The 21,138-nt window shown below is 39.7% G+C and overlaps 1 protein-coding gene across 1 annotated transcript in view; it reads right to left on the reverse strand.

Annotated features, from left to right (window-relative positions):
• The window catches only part of ALS2 (alsin Rho guanine nucleotide exchange factor ALS2), a 236,389-nt gene that overhangs the window by 186,273 nt on the left and 28,978 nt on the right, over window positions 1–21,138 (reverse strand). Inside the window, exon 2 of the mRNA XM_062619774.1 lies at window positions 20,471–20,615. The gene's annotated coding sequence lies outside the window, so the exon portion shown is untranslated. The remainder of the gene's footprint in view (window positions 1–20,470; window positions 20,616–21,138) is intronic.

Here is a 21,138-nt window from a genome sequence, read left to right on the forward strand (position 1 = left end):
AAAGCCTAATGTTATTTGTAGGTAAAACATTAGGAGGAGCCGAGACTATTTCAGCGCTACCACAACCACATAGCTCAGGGTGAACAGCAAGAGCAATGTTTAAATCACAGGAAGCGATTTGGCTAGTCGTAATGATCTCAGATACCAAATATTCTGCACAAAATACTTTGTTTCCCAGCAACCCTCAAATTGCTGTTAAAATCTTAATCCTACTGCTTTACATATGATACGAAAATTTGACCTTTTATACAAGTGCATACTAATAACAGCAGCTGAATTGTTTGAAAGGTACAATAAAACTCAAAGCTATTCATATTCATAAATTAATATTTTTCATGTTACTAATTAAGAGCATTTTAACAAGCACACATGTGCCCTGCATGGGCATGAATGACCGCGCACACACATACACACAAATGCTTTTCAGTTCTAGCATTTGTGTGAACCTTGAGCTAGCTCTATCATGTCTTACATAGTAAGATAGCAGAGATAAAGAGTGAACCTTTACAAAGGCAGACTTTAATCAGTCTTCTAATCAGAGTCTGAACTAATGAGGAAGATCTTAGTGCAATCGAGATAGCTCTTGCTTAACTGCATCTGACATTTTGGAATAGATTAGGTTCTAATGGTCTACGGCAGAGCTTTCTCTTTAGGAACCTTGGGATGTCATTAATAAATATTGGCCATCGTATAGGGACTCCACACCTCTGCAGCTGAGACAAAACATCTTATAGGAAATCACTGCCTACTGTGTTGTGAACCACATCAGTGAAGCCAGGCAACATCCATCAAAGATTAAAAGAGCAGAAAACGGAACACTGCTGTGACCAAACACTTGAAATCATGTGCCGACTGACACAAACAATTAGAATTCAGCAGGGGTATTCTCAGGCATTCACAAATCATGACTGCAGGAGACCTCAGGAAATGGGGCCACGATTAACCCATCCTGCTGTCCCCAGCCATAACAACAGGCTGCTATGGGGAAGAAGCTGCAAGGTTTCTCTTCAGAAAAGGCAGACATTTTCCGGAATTCTCAACTTCTGATCAAGATGTAAAAATTAGTCTGTTATACAGAGAGATCACAGAGGAGGAAATACAAGCTTAATTCTCTGGGTTTTGAGCAAGAAGGAAGATCTGTATTAGGGTTCTCATTTGGCAGCAAGGCGAAAAGCTCAAAGGCTGCAGGCCTGGGGTCTCCGAGAAAGGCAGCTGCTCTTGCTCCCCAGCATCTGGTGACAATCTCAATGCATCTTTGCAGAGCACCAATAGGCTGTATTGGTTAGGACGCATCTTGTCCTTACATAAAAAGCAGATTACTACAGGAAGACAAGTTGGACATTACATTTACTGATTCTGGGTGAATAAAGAAAGGAGAATGGAAAACTCTTTAGAGCACCAGAGCATGTGAAAAATTGTACAAACTGTAGGATAAAATTTCTAGGTTTTAATAATATTGGGCTCACAGAAAAAAAGCAAGGCCAAGCTTTTTGGAGTGTTACGTTAGACACACAAAAACTGTAGAAAAGATCCTTTTTTTTACTACTTAAAAATGGGTCAGTTGAACTTAGTTCTGTATTCTTGAATCTGCAGCAAGATACCCTGAAGTAGACTGAGAAGTGAATATTTGAAAAGGATTTTCACCAAAATAAACCAAAAGGGCTCGCCCTGCTGGCTAGCACAGCCCCACTGCCTCTTGAGTACCTGCCCTGGCTCTTGCCTCTACTTGGACACCACAAGCTCTGGTGCTCCATCAAGCCATCTCTCCCATAACCTCTTTACAACTTCATATAGGCCCTCCTGCACTGTTTCAGTATCTGTAGCTGCCTGTGGAGCCGTGCAGAAGGAAGAAGTTCTGATGAGTCTTTAGAAGCCTTTTTTAATGTAAGTTTAGGTTTGCCAATATTATCACATGCAGGCACATTTGCTGGCAAAGACATGCTGACTGACTCTAGCTTGAGCTGAGAACACCCAGTACCTTAAAGGCAAGTCTTGCACATTTTAAGAGGGCTCTCAGGGCTGGAGAGGCTCAAAAGCAGCAAACACCACTGATGTCAATGCAAGTTTTCTACTGCATGGTATCAACCTGTTGTTAGCAATGGCTCTTGCTAGAAAAATTGGTTGAATGCTGAAGAGAAATATATACAGAGATGTAGGCAAAGAATAATTAAATGCAGTAGTTGGCTGCAGTGCAAAGGAAAATGGACAGGCTTCAACACGCCCCCTATACTGTGAAACACTTGGGCAAGTACAGGGTGGCCTGTTTTGAGAACTGCCAATAAATATATTCCATGAATCTACACAAACTAGAAGATGACTAACTGGCAGACACGATTATAGTTTTATAGAATTCATAGTTTATGGAGGTAACTACTGTTTAGAGCTGTTATTCCTACACTTTATTTATTTTTCTTCTAGGAGAGCATTTGATTTTCCATTTATTCCCTTTCAGTTCTTTACATGCTTGCTCACTGGGATGTAGGGATCCCAGATCTTTCCAGCCCATGAAAAGCAACAGGTCTTCCAAGGTTAGTCCTTCAGGAGCCACAGGAGTGACGGGAAAGATGTTCACCCTAATCAGAGAACAAGTATGACACGTTGCAGGGTACTTGAGGTAAGGCAGCAAGACCTCATTAACTTACTTCCAGTTCTTACGCTGCACAGCACTATGACTTGCCCAGATCATTAGCAACACACTGGGCAGAGGCAGAGCCTGGGATGAGGGCCAAAAACAGAGGAGGTGGCTAAAATGAGAATAGACTAAAAAGGTAACTGACCTTGATCATAGCTCTCAAATTCTTACCACTTACCTGTAGGCATCTTTATAAGTGCATTCTGAGTTGTTGATTAGAGCCTATTAACCCATCAGTAGCAGAGAGACGGGACAGACACTGCCACTGAAGTCCTCCCACAAGCATTTCTGCTGTGGAAGGCTCACAAAGGAACACAAAAGGGAGGTATGGCACCCATATCCTCATTTCTTAAACAAACCTGATAACCAGGTTAATCAACAGATTTGCCCATGCTATTTGTCCAACAGGTTCCTCTTAAGGTGCTCTTGAATCTGGCCTAATAGGCTGCACTATGCAGGTCAGTGGCATTTAAAGTAAATTAAAATAGAATTAAAACTATCTTAAGATTTATTTTATATATATACACTTAAGAATAATGCAGATGTTTCTGAAGTTATTAAGGAGGGGTGGAGGGAGTGTTTAAGAAAAAAAAAAAGATATATTGCATCATATAGAGGGAGTTAGAAGAGAAAAATAAGCATTCATGCCCACATTCTTTGCTAGCTGAGTAGAAGGAAAATTGAGTAAACATTCGTTTCGGGTAGGAGTTTCACAGGATCTGGAGTCCAAACCAGCTTCCATTCAAATCAGTGAATAGATACCAACAGACAGGAGTTTAGCCGGACCTCAGCTTATTCTTAACATCAATATACAAAGTGATCGTACTGCATAATTGAGCCTGGTAAGTTAATAATTTTACTGCATGTGATATAGGAAAGGGTCACAAATTCATAAGGGTTTCCAATTCATAAGCTTCCACGCTCTTCAAACTTACCCAACGAAGACACATTAATACAGAAGAATTTGTGTTCTGAACAAATACGTGTTCTCCAGATTTATCAATTTAGCACATCAAAACTATAGCAGATTGCCACAAAGGCTGGGTATATAACAAAGTGGCAAACTTCCAGGCTATTCAGATTCATTATTTTGTTTGAGTCAGCCTCCAACTGGAACCTCCCTTTGTATCACCTTCCCCAGTTCAGTATCTAAACCAGTTTTTGTTAAGTTGTTCAATCTGTACATGTTCATGTAATTTCAACTCCAATGACACAGCCAAGCATGAACAACTCTGCAACAGATACTCACATTTCTGCTGTTAATGGGAGTGATCAGAATAGTTTTAAAGTGTTTTGAATGAAAACTAAAGAGCTGTATTAAGTATTTTCACTTTTTCATATTGTTTAACAAAATCCTGCTGTTCCGTCTATTGAGATTTTTTTTTCTTTTTCTTCCTTTTGTATTTTTAGCAGCAAACTGAAAAATGAAAAAGTGGGGGGATTACAGTTTATTCCCTTTCAAAGTCTGAGGGACTGGAATAGACTGAGGTCTTCAGAGCTGCATTCGTCCCCCAGCAATCTGTAAACACACACACTTATTTATACATTAACAACCTGTTCTCCTCTCCCACACAATCATTTCTCATCAGTTATTGCCAACTTGACTAACATTTTCTGTTCTGCCCTAAGACATACATCTCCTTACTTGCAATCTATCTATTCCAGAGCGTATCAGGAATCCACTACTGCCTCAGGAATATTCCAGAATTTCTGGGAAGACATAACAGGACCTGTATGCTATTCCTGAAAAATATCACTTTCTGCTTGTACCACTATCTTTCTGCAATGAACTAAGCCAAAAAAATCCACTTATATATTGCTCAAAAACCTTCAAACAGAAAACATGATCTAAATCTATAAAATCATGAAGGGCATGGAGGAAATGAATACACAGTTTATTTGCCACTTCTCTAACACATGGAAATGTTGGGGATATTATACATTGTCATTAGGCAGATGGGAGACATTTCTTCACACTGTACAGGTTAGCTGTGTAACTCATTGCTACAACATACAGATCCATGAAATGCATGATTAAAAGAAATAATTGACAGATCTATGGAAGAAAAAAAAACCCTAATGAAGGACTATTAAATCTACAGACCCACTCAGCTGCTGCTTGCCAAGCACTGGAAGAATACTGTATGAAAGCAGTTAATATATTTCTCTCAATCTCTCTTTCCCTCCTAAGCATCCATTACTGACCACAGAGAGACAAACTGTTGAGCTGAAAGGACCTCTGGTCTGCCCTAAGCAAGGCCATTCCTACCCAAGCAGACACCCTAGTACTAGCTGAGGCTGGGTTTCATTTCTCTGAACAGGGAAGCTGACCTGCAGCAACAGCACAAAACTGCTCAAATTCAGAGACCGTTCCAAGCCAAGGATTTCTTATATGCTGCTGTTGAAGTAATGGAAAGGCCATATAAACCAGAGTGTGAGGAAAATTCCTGGTACAATGTGCCTCTCCCTACATCTGCCTCAGGCTTTTAAAACTCATTTCCATAGTAATTTCCTTCTCAACTTGACATTGCTTTGCTCCTAGTTCAATGAATACCTCCCCTGTTTGGTGAAATTCCTGCTAGGATACAGGATGTGAATGCTTAATACAGTTTGCATTCAAATTATGTTCCTATGCCTTCTTCAGGATACATAGTTTTAAATTCCAAAGTACTGGTCAACACCTTAAAGAAAAACAAAATTGCTGAAGCAAAACGCCATTTCCTGGAATACAGCATGAATTCCTAATTAGATTATAACTTAACCTGGGCCCATGCACATTAAGAGAGTAAATAAGGAGCTTTCCATGCACTGTTCAAGTATCAAATCTCAATTGTTGTCCTTGCGCACAGACTGTTGAAGCCCAGTCCTATCAATTTCTTAATGAATTCATAAAGCAGTATAATTCAGTTGTCACTGGATGCACGGGGACAGATAGAGATTCTTGCAGCTAAATTCACAGCCTATCACCTTACGAGGCAGCACAGCTGTCCCAGTGCTGGACAGGGATGTAAACCCACAACATTTCAACCTAAAAACTAAGACTTGCTCTGATCTTCCACAGATGCTGCACTTCTGCTTCAGGCCTCACAAACTTCTTTCTGTTCCTACAGGACATAGTTATTTATCTGTAAAGGAGCCTGAGGATCAAAAAAAGCTTGTAGAAAACTATGGAAACCAAGCACTCTAAGTAGAAATAAAGAATAAGGAACTTAAAACTTATTCCCTTTCTTTCCTCCTCTAGCCATACAGTCTTACTCCCTTTGTGCCTGCTGTGATAGTCATTTGATTCATGGAAGAGCTGATTCAGCTCACTAAACCAGCAGAAAAACATCCAAGCCAAGAAACAAACATGTGAATAGAACCAGAACTTAAAAAAAAAAAAAAAGAATCACATATATATCTTTCTATAAAATATCATTTTGACTGGAAACTGGGTGTTGGAATAAACAACTTCTTGAGAGTGTCTGCTTTCTGCAGAACATTTCAGGTTTGTAAAAAAAAAATGAAGAGAACCTTCAAGCCAAATGACAGAAATTCAAAGAAAACATGGAAATCGGCCCCAGAAAAGATGGAACAGCAAATCGCACACTGTTCTGACCAGTGCTCCTGTAAAAGTTGTCCTTCTCTTCTCTTCTAGAGCACATGTCTGAAAGGTGTTCAGGTCTCAAAGACTGCTGTGATAGCACAGCACAGGAATGAGCAGAACAATACAGAAAATCCAAGGGACATTGGAACTCTAAACAAACTCATGGAGGGCTTTGTTAGGAACATCACTATCAACATCTCTCATCTTCTGAGTGAGAAATCCCATTTTACTTTCTATGGAAACTGTTTTCCGTAAAGAAACCAACCCTATAATTTTAAGAAAAATGTATCATTTTCCATGCAACATAGCAGGCATATTTGTCCTGAATTTGATAAGATTCTTGAAGAATGACATGGCTTATAAACATATAGCATACAAAGAAACATTGATTTGATGGCCACTGCTGTCACTGTTAGCTGTGACAACAGAGCTCAGGGAATCTCTCAAGTATACACGACCTAAAGATTACGGCTGTGTGTGGCAATGCTCCATAGAAAGGAAGCACTGTTGCAATGTAACATAATTAAATGCATCATGAGGAAACATTCCTCCCTCCACAGACACATCTGGAGTGCAGTGCCTTTTTTCCATGATACATTCAGTGGCAGAGTAAGCCTCCCAGTTAGAAGCACTGACATGGTTTTCTCTGCCATTCTTCTTTATGCCATCTCCCATTCATTCATAGCTAAACAAGGGTATGCTAAGAGCCAGGATGTTAATGTAAAAGGACTTAATGAAAATAGCTTTTCTCCTCTACTCCATCTGCCACAGACTCAGAACAAGATGTGATAATGGAGGAAAATAGAAAGTCCAGGGGGTTCTGGGTTTGTGTACGTTTGGGTTTTTGGGGATTTGTTGTTTTTTTTTAAATGCTTTTGTAGTTAGAATAGCTTATAGGATGGTTTCATAGCTTAAGCGTGACACATAAAATATGCACAACTGAGACAAACCAGTGATACATCTGGTCCAGGATCTGCTCTCTGACAGTGGGTAGTATTGGACACTTCCCAGGAAGGGGCCCAAAAATGAACAAATAAAGAAATTATGAGTACTTAGTTAGTGGACTGCCTGTCCTTGAGGAAAAAGTAATTCTTGAAAACCACTAGTTCAAGACTGGCCTCTGACCTCAGAGACTCACAGAATTAAAACGTGTAACGAATAAGTAGAGAGTTGGGTTTTTTTAAAGAGTTGTAACTTTCCAAGTACTTCATGTTTTGAAAATAAGGAGAAAGAAAAAGTACATACTACTGTTACTTTATTGCTGCAGACAGCAATAAAATGCCCGGAAGGCTATGTAGAGGTATTTGTAAGTCCATACCTAGGGCTGATCTAAGCACCTGGGATAATGACGTTTGAAATACAACAGTAGCAAGTGGTGTGACTAGAAATATGCCAAGGAAAAGCACTTAAAGCCCCACCCCATGCTATGAAGATGAGCAGGGTTGTTCCATGACATCATTACAGTGCTGTAACTGGGCTGTACGTCTAAGGATATATTCTTGTTAGAACATGATCAAGGTCCCAGCCATACTGCATATTTTAATCATGCTGTAATTGCATCAGGGGACAACAGTAGGATAACCAGGTCCTGAGATGCAGACATATCTGAGGTGGAGTCAGAGAGCAAGGGAATATCCAGGAGTAGAAAAGACAGCACAGTTGAAGTGCCTTAGGGTAAACAACTCGTATCTGCCAGAATGTCAGAATAAAATGGGGCTTGGATAGAAATCCCGTGATAGATTTGTCAGTGCAGCAGTTTGATGAGTTTACTTGCAAATATAAACTCATTAAAACTTGCTCTGGTTAAAAATCAACCAAACACTATGCCTTGCAGTGGAAGCAAAAGAAGTATGCCTTATAAGAACACAGGAGTGATGAGACTTTATCAGAGTCTGTATCAGAGGCTGTTTGACTTTTCTTATTATAGTATTCCTCTTGAGAAACCTATGTTTTTTGACAGCTGGCTACTCCCGTAAATGCACTGGATTATCCATTTTGTCTTGCCTTTACCCAAAAGGCTGTTCCTACTATACAATGGTGCCATGCCTCTTCAGGAAGCTCTTTCTACAGCAAACAGTGCTGCAGAAGAGAGACAAATCAAATAATATAGCTGTGCTTAGAAAGGAAAAGAGAAAAGGGAAAAAGAAAGAAAAAAGAAGAAGGATACAAAGGCAAGCATTTGTGTTATATCGGCTAACAAGGCAACACTTTGGAATCAGCAGAAATTCTTCAGATGCTGCATCAGGCCAAACATGCTTACTTTTATGGTGCTTAGAGTTTGACAGTGAATAAAGTCATCTTTATTCACTGTCATCTCCATTGACCAGCTATTCATTAACTGCCCTTCTTTATTTATGTATTTATCCACACTCTAATAGCCAAAGATTCCATTATTTATCAGGTTGAGATAAAAGCCAGATCTCAGGGTTCAATAAGAATTATAAATACAGCTAATACATGACCAAACTGCAGCCTTGAGAATCATCTCCAAGTTTCAAAACATACAAAACATCAAGCAGGAAGGAGTAACAACAACTGATTGGCCCTGTTATAAAATGTACACTATACAGCTACACAAAGAATTAAATCCAAGTAGTCTTTTCTTTAATGTTAAAAGTGCAAAAGTGCATATATAGGATGCAGGATGACAGAGAATACGTCAGCAGGACCTGAAGCATAACCATGAGCCAGAAGCAACTGCTAACTTGGAAAGCAGCAAGCTCCTATGCAGGAAAGCACTTCAATGTGAAGCTGTTTTTTCACATAGAATATTATTTCTACTCTTTCCCTACAAGTCCATGATTGACCATGGACTGAGATTGAATTCTAGGCCAAACTGGCCTCTTGTTCAACCTGATACTGCCACTACTGTGGTGCTAAGTGATACTTAACCTGGATTTTATAAGAATACAATAAAAAAGCTCTTTGCTGTACTGAACTTTCTTTGAATAAGTCTACAAAGCCAGAAATAAAGATGACAGATTGTTCAGGGAACTTGACATCTTGGGTTTATATTTTAGAACATATACCAGAAACACTCAAGTTACCTACAATCTCAGAAGAACAACCCAGGTTTACATACTCCCTAAGAAACATCTGAGATGCAGTGAAACCCCAAAAGACCTCCTGGTTATGCCTTCACTTATTCAGATGCTGACCCAGCTGATGACCAGGTCTCAGAAAGGTATTGCTATAGAGAAGTAAACTACATGCAAACCATCTTGAGAGATATCTAGCTTATGACTGGGAGAAAGGGATTGTTCCTACCCTGCACTGCATCCAAGCAGTGTCAGCTTTTGCACATGAAATCTGAAGGCATTTCAGAGCAGGTGCCTTAAATTGCTCATGGCCAAAGGTGTGTCAAAGCTCCTTCCCCAGCTGTCCATGTCAAAGTAGGGTAGAGTCTCCCCCTATAGTGGACAAACTTTAAAAAAAATCATTATCAGATAAACCACCCCAATTTCAGGCTACTTAGCCAAAGCTTGTCTGAATGAGCCAGGTCTCTTTGGCAAGTAAAAACTGGGCTTGGATGTCTTGCTACACACTCTCTTGAAGCAATCAGCCACTTCCAAAAGTTTTGCCCATTCCTGCACCTCATATGAGGATAGCCATCTTAGAGCAGGTAAAAGCAGCATCTGGGAGAACCTAGAAACCGAAAGCAGAGTTACTTAAAATTATGAACTCTCATGCTATATACCAGAATTCCACTGAAATACTGGATAGGAAACAGAAAGACAATTCCTTAAACTGAGGGGCAGAGGGATAAAAAAAAAATCCAGCCTGTGGCCAGAGCTGCACTTCCTTTGCGTTGGCTGGAGCAGTGTGCAGCCACCTTTATCTCAAATGCCAAGGTGTGGCTCATGTAGCTAGCACGTCCTGACATGCAATACACATCTAGATTTGAGCATTTGCTTATCAGATGAAAATAGAGCACTGCTTGCTGGGACCCGTAGTCTCTGAGGGCCGTATCCCTTTATAAAAAGACAGAGGGCCACAGGGCACATCACAGAACTCTGCAGATTGCATGTGGCCCTCCCACAGTTAGTTTGCAACATCACACACTGCCAGAAGATAGATCAGATTTGGAAACTGGGCTGCCAAGGCAACAAAGACTGAAAAATATTACAGATTTCTCAGCTTAGGCTAAGCAAAGGAAGAAAAAACACCTGAGATAAGCAGGTCCTCCAGCAGGTTCATTGCACACTTATCCATTTTCCCCCCTCCACATATTAACAAAGCAATAGCCGCGTATTTCATTGTAATCAGCATTGACACAGAACAAAAAAGAAGGGTGGCAAAATACCTTTTCTCCCTTAAAAACCAAACCAAGTTTTAGTAGCCATCTGGTCATCTCCTTTCACAGCAAAGAGTTTAATATCACCGATCCAGAGCACTGGAGACTTGTGCGTGCCAGTCCTCTGGGCCATATATGCACCTCAGCTCCTGCTTCTCCAAGTGAACAGGCTCATGACTCCAGGTCAATAACTAGCAGTATTATGTATGGGGCTTGTTTTTTTGTTGTTTTTTTTTTAAAAAAAACCAAATCTTTTAAGAGTTAAATTACATTTTATATTGACAGTATGACAGATCTGGGGTTACATTACCTGGGATGGCATGGGGTTTTTTACCTGTTTTGCGAAGAAGAAAATAGAAATACCCAGGAAAAGTTTAGCTTGAAGCTGTTTCTCAGCAGTCACTGTTTAATGCTTAAATGCTTTTCCCTTTAAAATGCAAAATTTGGAAAATACTCTTCTTGTCACTTGCTGAAAATGAAAAGATTTTCCCCAGTATACCTAGCATTAATGTGACTCTTGAACAACAGATGTCATACAAAAAAACCCCACAAAATCGGGAGTTTGCAAACTGAAACAGTACAAGAGAGTTTTTGCATGTATACTATAGTCATACCTTTCCCTTTAGTTCATCTCCTGTCTTCCTCAGTTTCCCCACTTCTGCTTGTGCTTTCACAGAGTTCTACAACTGGAAGGGAGCATTAGGAGCCAGTTGCTCTGCCTGCATCTGTAACAGAGGCTAGTGATCAACACTAAAAGTTTTAGTTTCCACATGTGCTTTTCCTTCTCTGTACGATGACTGTCATCCTCACATGCCTATCTGCTCAGGCAGGCGTCAACTGAGGGGAGTATTTCTGATTTGGCTAATGACATCCACTCATAGAAAAAGTGCACCAGAACAACAAAAAGAAAATTCACAGCTGCTTTCTTAAACATTCTGACATATTAGGAGAAAAGGAAGGTCCAGAAAACATGATAAAAATAGTGCAGTATAACACAGGTTATCACCATCAACAGCATAGTCAATGACTTTACCATGTCACTTAAGAAATTTAGCAGAAAAAATTATTAAATAGGTGATCATAGAATGGTTTGGGTTGGAAAGGACCTCAAGATCATGAAGTTCCAACCTCCCTGCTATGGGCAAGGACACCTCACACTAGACCATGTCGCCCATGGCCCCATCCAATCCGGCCTCAATCACTGCCAGGGGTGGAGCATTTACCACTTCTTTGGGCAACCTGTGCCACTGCCTTATCACGCTTACATCAAAGAACTTCTCATCACGCCTCAATAACTGCAGATATACATCTAGGAATAAAAATCAGAGTCACTATCCTTACTAATTTAGGGCTGGATTCCATGTATATATAATTCCTGATCAGCATTCTATGAGTTGCATTCATTTACTACTATGAAAAACTTCAGTCCCATTAACAGATGCCTCCAATTTGAGTAAAATGTCTATTACTACTTAATTATTTTGACTAATAGTTGAGAGAAGAGGAAAAATCTGTGTGGAGAAACCCACCACATAATGAAATCAGAATAGTCACATCTATGTCACATGGAAAACACATGCAATTTTCTCCCCAGTTTCTAAGATTAGAAATGCTAAAGCAAACATTAGCATGTGCTCTTAATTTGGATCTATCCTGGTAGGCTATCCAAGTTGGCAGTTGCCAGCTCAGCATTGCACAAGGGTCAGGAATTAAGTTGTATTTGTCAGGTTCCCGTTACAAAAATGTAAAGATGCCACTCAAGAGTTACTGTGCATTCTGATTTTGCCAAGTCCAGTCTCCGCAAAATAAATACCAAAGAACAACAGGAACTCTTGGAAATTATTTTTTCTAAGAATCTGATTAAGAGAATGAGTCACAAAAACACTGACCAGTATCTCGATTTCATTTACCTTCCTTACTCCAGGAGCTCTTTGTTACACATCCAAGCCAGAGACCAGCAGCCATGAGAACTTGCTGGCTCCTTCCCTGTATGATCTCATTTCTGGGCCAGAAAGTACAGATAAGCAGCACCAGATGGCCATTGGAGGCTACACAGACATACATCAATGTAGCTTCACCCAATCCCCAACAGGCTCTGGAGGTGAGGAAGGTAGAAGCAAGAAGGGTGAATGCTAGCATGAAGGGCTTCTACAAGAAAGGCCACTCAGACTACATCAAAAAAGACTGCCTTTGCTTAATGTTACAACTTCATTTCAGTTATAGAACTAACAAATTCCTATCTACTCAGTTAATCTCACCCCTCAGCAAATAGCAGCTGATTGCAAGCACACCACATAGCCCAAAATAACTTCTGATTGAAATATACCTGAACTGTGTTTTACACCTACGATTTTGCACCATTCAGATGACAGCAAAGTTTGAATACTATCTCTGCTGCAGCATTAGTTAATGCCATCTTTTTAAAAGAGTCAAGAAATGTATATGTAATTGTAATGCTCTCAAATATTTGTTGAACTGTGTGCATTTGTGATGAGATGTGGAAGACAATGCACATGCTTTTAACACTGTACTCTACAAAAATCTTTCTGCTTTTTTAACTGAAAAAAGTTTCAATAGCAAAAATATGCAAACTGAGCAGGAACTCAGCCAGAAGAGCAAGCGCTCTCTCTCCTAATGCTTCGTATGTGCTCTATTGAATGGCATAGCATCCCTCAGCATCACAACCACACAAAATTTATAGCTTTAAGGAAAGATAAATTACAAGCAAAACTATTTACAGCATTCAAGTTAAGTCATTCAAGGCTATCTCAAGCGTATTTGTGCTGCTGTGCAGCTATTTATGTGACTGAAATGCACACAGAATTTCTAGGAAAAAGGTTTTCAAATTAAGGGATGAAGCCCTTAAACATTTTCTATAGCAAATAAATTGTTTCTGGAAACAAAGCGTTGACTCAGAATACACATATAAGAACAGAAGGTGCACGTAATACTTCCCAAGTATGAAGGACAGTAAGGCAGAAATTCTTTTCTATAATCTCGTGATCAACATCAAAAATTCAGTCTTCAACAGTGCACACAGTTACCCAGTGGAATGTAAGACAGAACAGTTATTTCTAAGACCAAAGGAAAAACATGGTGTCTATTACCATTTCTCAAAAGGATACTATAAAAATGCCTTTCTACATGCCCCTATAAATCCAGTAGCATATCCATTACTTCAATTTTGCAGCAGAATCCTATGATTTATACTTCTGTTTAAAAAACACTAATTTAATTTGTTTTAAATTATTACAATTGCTCATCTTTTCAGAGTGGTAATTGTAAAAAAAACAACACCTGAATATGCCTGCAAAAATAAGATTAATTAGATGGCTAAGAATAAATATTACCAGTGTGGAAATCACATCTTACCTTGCATATGTATTTGTTTCTAAAGGCTTTCTTTGCATTATTGGCTTTTGTTTTTCCTGTTTAGTTGTATACCTATTTTATGCAGCATTTCATTGTTTTCCCTGTTATGCCTCTTCTGCTGAAGATGGTGAGCTATGTACTCAAAACAACAGCCCAGCATTAGGTCTCCTGTCACCTACAGATGTAAAGGTCTGGTGTGTCAGGAAAACAGGGCCAGTGCTAAAGCTCGCAGCAGCAGCAATGTCCTTCCAGGCAGCACTTCCAAGACTAACCCTGTAGGGACTGCACACAGTGCCCTCCTGGAAGAGCAAGAAGGTATATCACTGCTGTGTGTTTGTTCTATGAAAGGAATCTATAATTACTGCTTTTGTTTAAGCCATGGAGACTAATGTGATATTTTTAGTAGGAGTCCTGGGAATTCTAGGAGCCTTTTTTATTTATTTGTGTGCAGAGAGAGAGAAAGGGGGTTGGGGATTTCTTTCTCTAAGTTCACATGTGTCAGATGCTAATGAAAAAGCAGGAAAATCAAGAGGAATAGACCTCCTTCATATACCTTATATATACACATCTTTATATATTCCAATATTCCCTTCAGCACAGAAGTAGTAAGACAATACAGGCATGGGTTTGGGTTTTTCCCTCTTTACAAGGGAAGGATGTCACAGCCCCCAGCTTCAGCTCAGTGCTGGAGCCCTCCCTATGCAAACGCAAATGCACCAGACCTGCCTGATGGACAGATCACACTGCATTTTGCACAGAGTGAGCCCATGAACAGGCCGATAGCTACAGGCCATCATGTGCCAGGTAAAGTACCTGGCACTTCTGGCATGGAAGCATAAGTATTGCGTGAGAAGCAGGAAGCCTGGAAGCCAGCAAGGCTTTCATCCACATAATGGGTGAAAGCAGGGCTGGTGAAAGGTGCCACATTCACTGCAAACCACGTAAAACTCTGGCACAGAGTTGACTGCGCTTTTAACGCTCAGTGTGCGGGGCTTGGCAAATCTTGGCAAGAAAGTTAATAACTCACTGAGGAAAAGCAACAGAAAAAAAAAAAGCTCAGTAGTAAAACTAAACTCCAAAGATTTTCCATAAGAAAATTACTGGCAGCAAAGCCACCACATTCAGTGCAACAGGGCAGGTGTTCCCCTGTAAAATACATGCTCTTGTCAATTGGCAGCTTTGGATTCCAGGCTAGGCTCACCTGCAAAAGCAATGGTCAGTTAGTATCCACCCCAGAAGCTACACATACCAGAGAGAGAGAAAAGAAATATACTCCACTCAGAAAGTTTAGAGAAGTGGCAGAAAAGCATGGAAAAAACAAATAAAGGATCCTATTTTGCGGACCACTTTTCATTCGTATATTTTCAGGAGTTGCACACCTATGCATGGATGGAAATACCCTGGTACATGAGCTTTGGAACTGAGCACACAAATTATGATGCAGAGATGCATTTTGGTTGTCTTTGCTAAAAAGACCAAATGCCAACAGTAACAGAAAACAACCACTACATTTGAAATCACCTATCAAACTCGATTTACTTTCATGCTACAGATCACCCAGCCCTTTTCAGCCTCATCATTATCTGATTTACCAGATGACAATGTAAACCATTATTTTAAGTGTCTCTAAGCAGGTGAGAATCCTCCCCCTAAAAAGTTTCTCCTTTGATGATACAGATCACTTACAATGTTTGTATTATGTTTTCAAGAGTGTTATAACAGCACTTCACTAGGCAGCTGCATCATCACTTCTGATGAAGTATATCAGAATCTGTCTAGAATTTGGACGTTCCTGTTCCATTCAGTTTCAATCCAGATGAACGTGAACACAGACAACCCGAAGATTACTTTTGATTCTACATAGGTAGTTCTCAAATTTCAGAGAGTCTTGAAAAACTGAAGAACAGGACCCAGACAACATTTTTCTCACCAAGACAGAGTCCCTTCTGTTCATTCAGACACTTCTGCTAATGTCTGCACAGCAAGCTCACTTGTCCCAGACAACAGGAAAGATCACATCACAGCCATGGAGGGCTTGGGGATGTTGTATGCTAATGTGCGTCAAAGCTGCCTTGTAATTTGCCAACTGCAATGTGTTCCTTTCCCTTGCAGAAAGACTCAAAAAAGGAAGAGGTAGCTAGTTCGTAACCTGCTCAGGTATTTCTGCTATGCGCCTCAGCTAGCAGTGCAAACAATCTTCTGCCAGGCAAGTTATGCTGTCTCCAAAAAAGAGTTGCTTTATGGGAAAGGAGTAGGTCTTGTTTGTGGTAAGGGTCATCACATACACAAAACAATGTCCAAGAGTAACAAATGCAAACAACAAAACAAATAGAATTTGTATCTGCAAGAACTTTTTTGCTGTAAGAAGTGGGAAGGATGCATGTTCTGATTCAATGACATACAATACAGCCAGTGGTTACTGATGCATAATGTAGTCAATGCAGTTTGGTTTGGGGAAGCTTTGAGAGGGAGATTACTGCAGAAGTGTGTGGCTGCATCATTAGACATGTGCACCAGATCAGCTGACCAAGCTCCACTTTAGCTAGAACAGCCCATGTAAACTGCAGTTCACATGCCTGTAAGCATTCTGGACCTTCCCTAGAGCACAGAGACAGCACAAGCCAGAAACTCCTCAGCACTTCAATCACTCCTCAGTCTCTGAATGCCCTTTGCAAAACCCAGGGCATGTTCAAACTGCTGCTGCACTGCAGCTCTATCCTGCAAAGCTGCAGGCAAGCAGGCAGAGGTGAGGCAACCCTGCCCTAGAGGGTATCAATCAACGCCTCATCAATGGATAAAGATGATAATTAAAAAAAAAAAGAAAAAGAAAAGAAAAAGAAAAAGTTAAAAAATATTCTCCCACTTCTTTGCTTTCCTGATATTTTGTGCTATCCTGTTACTGCACTGACACATTCTCTGTGCTGCCTCCTTTTATTGGTAAAAAGGTTTGCTCTGAGTTGTAACAGCCCAAGCCAGGGCAAGTCACAACACAACCAGCTACCAGCAAATGGTATGTTTGTATGTTTTCTCTAACCATACGTTTTTCAGACTTGATGTGGTACTTGATCTGGTACCTGAACATCAACTGTCATGTTCATTTGTCTTGTCTCACTTGCAGTAGCAAAGGTCAAATCATGCCTCCAGTTACACCCATACTCCTCTACAGAGTTCATATCCCCCTCTCCAAATGGTAGAGGGCAAAAACTCAGTGGGGGTGGGGGAAACAGCATAGTGTAACAAGCTGTTCTTTGTTACTTTCTTGGGCAATGTGCAAAGCTGGCAGCCAGCCTATGTTAACTAAGTTTCTTACAAGACCATTTACTAATTTTGCACCGACTCAAAATTCTACAGTCGGTGAAAGTCAATGTTTCCACAACTCACACATAATTTTTGTACATTCTTCTATATTGCCTGGGTATATACGTATGTGAAGGATCAACTTTGTTTAGCTTTTAATATTCCATAATAGAAGGGAAATGCTTCTGCCCTTGCCGCACCAACTTGAGGTTTTTGCCTCTCAATCTTGCTTTAGATGCCTGACTCCACATACAGGGAAGAAGTGGGGCTAAGTGAATGAATATTGCCTTCCTTGTGGTCTGCTGAAGAAAACTTAACCTTCATCTCCAGAAAAAGGATATCCTCATGAAGAATTGCTCTCCTAGAGCCTCTTCCAATGGGTTTCAGAAGCAAAGAACAACTGTACATCTCCAGTATTTGATACCAGAGCCTTCTACAAGCTACAAACCAGGAACTCAGTTAAACACAGGGCACTTTTCCTGATACAATGAAGCATCTTTTAAAGCCTTTAGATTCCTTTAAAGGAAATGGGTTCAGAGTAAAAGCAGAGATGCCCTCTTCACCCTAAACATGAGAAAGCATCTCAGCTTATTCCTGTTACATAGATAAAGTCAAGCACATGACTGGGAAACACACTGGTAGCCTCACACAAACTTATTAGCACACAGTCAGCCTCCCTCTAGGTTGCACCGGATGAGAACATACACTGCAATTGTACTTAGGGGAAAGAACTGTAGTTCAGATCAAAATATATGCATTTTGTTGTGAAATGTTATGTTCCAAGTTAAAACTGCATTACCAAAAAGACCAAGCTTTATTAAGGTAGCCTAGAAACAGCAAGAAAACCCCAAGAAACCTCCCAGCAATACTTATTTAGTAGAACACCTGTGAAAACCATTCATTTTAGGAAGAGACTATGTGAAATTTCAAACAATTCTCTTAAGCAAACAGGGAAAACAATTTTAGCACAGTGTTAAAGGTATCCCCTTTGGAAAGAAATATCACATGCACGATGCTTTAAAAACATGTGAATGTAAACTGCATTAGCTACTTCTTCTAAAAATAAAGCTTCAGGGATAGTTATTTGCCAAGTAATAGCTCTGCTAGCATTTAAACCATTTTGAACCATGACTGAAACTGAAGATGCCTGGCCTTTGTTAAAATTACTAAGGGTTAATGTTATTTTGCAGACAGCATTAGTGCTGCAGGATGTTGATTGAGACTATCAAAAAAGAAACAGATCTTTGGTCACAGAAATCAAGATTTCCTACAAGCATTTAAATATTTTTAAACCATAGCAATTAACTATAATAGGGTGTACATTATTAAGCTACTGGGATGTAATCCCAAGTAGAAAACCTACTCTGGACTGCAGAGGGTTAGACCCTTGATGGTCTGAAAAGCATAAATAAAAAGCAACACATCTCCTCTGATCGCCTGTTAAAGACATCTTTAATAATTACATTAAACTGTAACTTGCGCATTTGCAAGTCTTATGCGCACATACGTAGTGACCGTGGGCCAGGTGAAGAGGAGGAGAAGCAATCCTGAGGAAAACATTAAGACAAAGAGACAGGTCAGCAGTATTCATGGATTTTCTCCAACTGTCCTCTACAGACATCACTGCAATATGGAAACATAAATTTCTCAAAGGCTTTTAACAACTAAATTTGAGGGACTTTTCGCAGGAACAGGTCCTTATCCATCAAAAACCATCAGGGATCTATGCCAAAGCATGAACACATTTCAGCTTTGTAAGAATCTATTCTAAATTTTTCTCCATCTTTACTGTCAGAGAATCAGTTTTAGGCATTGAACAAATTACAAGCCACTAAACAATTTCCAGTTATCAGTTATAAACATTATTCCTTTAAGTTCTGTAGCAGCCAAAAACCCCTGTAGGCATATCAAGCTTTCAAGAACTCAAAACCTAAATAAGGAAATAATTTTGGTATGTTTGTTATTTGCTAACTTATGTTTTTAAATGTTAGAAGTTACATTTCAGATCTTTCCCCAAAACTACCCGAGGTATACCAATAAATAACAAAGATGGAAAACTGCATTCCCATAATAAATTAAAATCCAGAACTTTAAGGTGAATATTTAATGATGTAAAGATGTGACACTACAAAATAACTGACTGGAATACTTTAAGAGCTGTGTATAGCTCACACATTTTCTCCTTCATTATCAGATTCTTCTAGAAAGCAGTCTTTGTTCTGAGAGAGAAAACTAATGCTTATTATACAATTTGTCAATCAAACCATATCTTAAACCCAGTAATTAATGAAAACTAAGAATATATGAGGATAAGACAGTCTCCAGTGCATCTGCACTTGAACTCTACAATAAAAAAATTAACATTAATTACACTTTTTCTTTCCACAAATGCTTGTTTCCAGGTTGCCAATTTCACATGTTGTTCAAATTGTCTTACTCCTGCAATCCTTTTAAGCACAGTTATAAAAAAACCACAAGTATTTTCACAAGGAGCAGAGAAGTTAAACATTACAAGCTCAGGAACAGCTAAAAATAGATTAGGCAACATTTAAATTCTTATTTTTTCATCATACTATTTATTCTTTAAATCTAAGTGATGGTGATTATTTGTGGAGAGCAAGAAGACTGAAAATTATTTTCCTTCTAGCAGTTATCACTAACTCAACACATATCTTTCATTCCAAGTTAACATAGGCACTGCAACCAAAGACCATGAAAAAACCTCCAAGCTCTGCTGTAAGATTGTCCACCAGTACATTTATTTCACTAATCTTAACTCCTAGGGCAAAATGCTGGCCTCAGTGAATTCAATGGTAAAACTCCACTGGTGCAGGAAGGCAAAGAGTTCTCTAGCCCATGGAAGACCTGTTGAAGCCAGTTACCTCTGCACCAGCTCCTCTTTGAAATGCACTTTCCTTGAGCAGCATTTACTCCAGCTAACATCTCTTTACGGAAGTGAAATAGTTTAGCTGTTATGGCTGTTTCTGGGGAGCTAGTCCTCTCAACAGCCATGTGTTAGCAATAAATTTGCATATATTCCCTTCAGACTACCCTGATGGCCATATTAGAGTCTAGCACCCAAACACCACAGGATGACACTACACATCTGTGACACATTTGTTTTTCAGAGCTCTTGCTTCATCTAAGCAGATTTTCCCTGCAAACAAGTGCCTGCTCTTACTTGATCTCTCTCCTACCTACATTTCAGAGGAGAGTTCTCTCACTGTCCATGTATCATTATACTTTCCTCAGTCCCCAGAGGTGAGATGTGCCAGTCATCACAGTTCACCTTCCTGTCTGTTTGTCCACAGATCTCAGCCACATCGCACCATGGTTAGCTGCTCAGTACTGCATGGAAAGTGAGTCTTTGGGGTGGGGAAAGGGCTTGCCACACTCTATTTGGCAGCAAGAAGCCACTCAGGATTCGAAGATACCTGCAAAAGCAAGAACATTTCCATTACTGAAAAGCTCCTTAAAAAATAAAAGCCTCTCTTGAGATGGTCCCGACACTGAACAGTCCTCAATGCCACACCCTAGAAATTAAGCAGAGTGGACAGATAGTTCTTCCTGCCTTCAGATGCTACATCTGTTACCTTTTTAGGATGACACCCATCCCCAAGACAATGATTTAATGTTTGAAATGATGTGCTTATAGTTTATACATGTGAAGGCAGAAGGGAATCTGACTTTCATGTCAAACTACATCAAAAACAGTGATGTTGACTATTAACATTTATGTCAGTATTCCAAATGGGGGAGAGAAATTCTAATGTTTTTGCCAAGGAATCACAGACTAAGCTAGAGTCAACAGTTTAAAACAACTGGCTTGATGGTTAGACACAGTCTGAATAAAGATTTTCTTCAAGCTGGAATAAGAAAGCCTTCGTGATTTTATTTTTTAGTATCTAGAAACAGACTCTACTGAAGAGCAGTGCAAATTTTTTTTCCATTCTAACC

Source organism: Pezoporus occidentalis, unplaced genomic scaffold (assembly GCF_034315485.1).
Source record: "Pezoporus occidentalis ecotype Australia unplaced genomic scaffold, CSIRO_AGI_Poc_V1 ctg213, whole genome shotgun sequence".
NCBI lineage: Eukaryota > Metazoa > Chordata > Aves > Psittaciformes > Psittacidae > Pezoporus > Pezoporus occidentalis.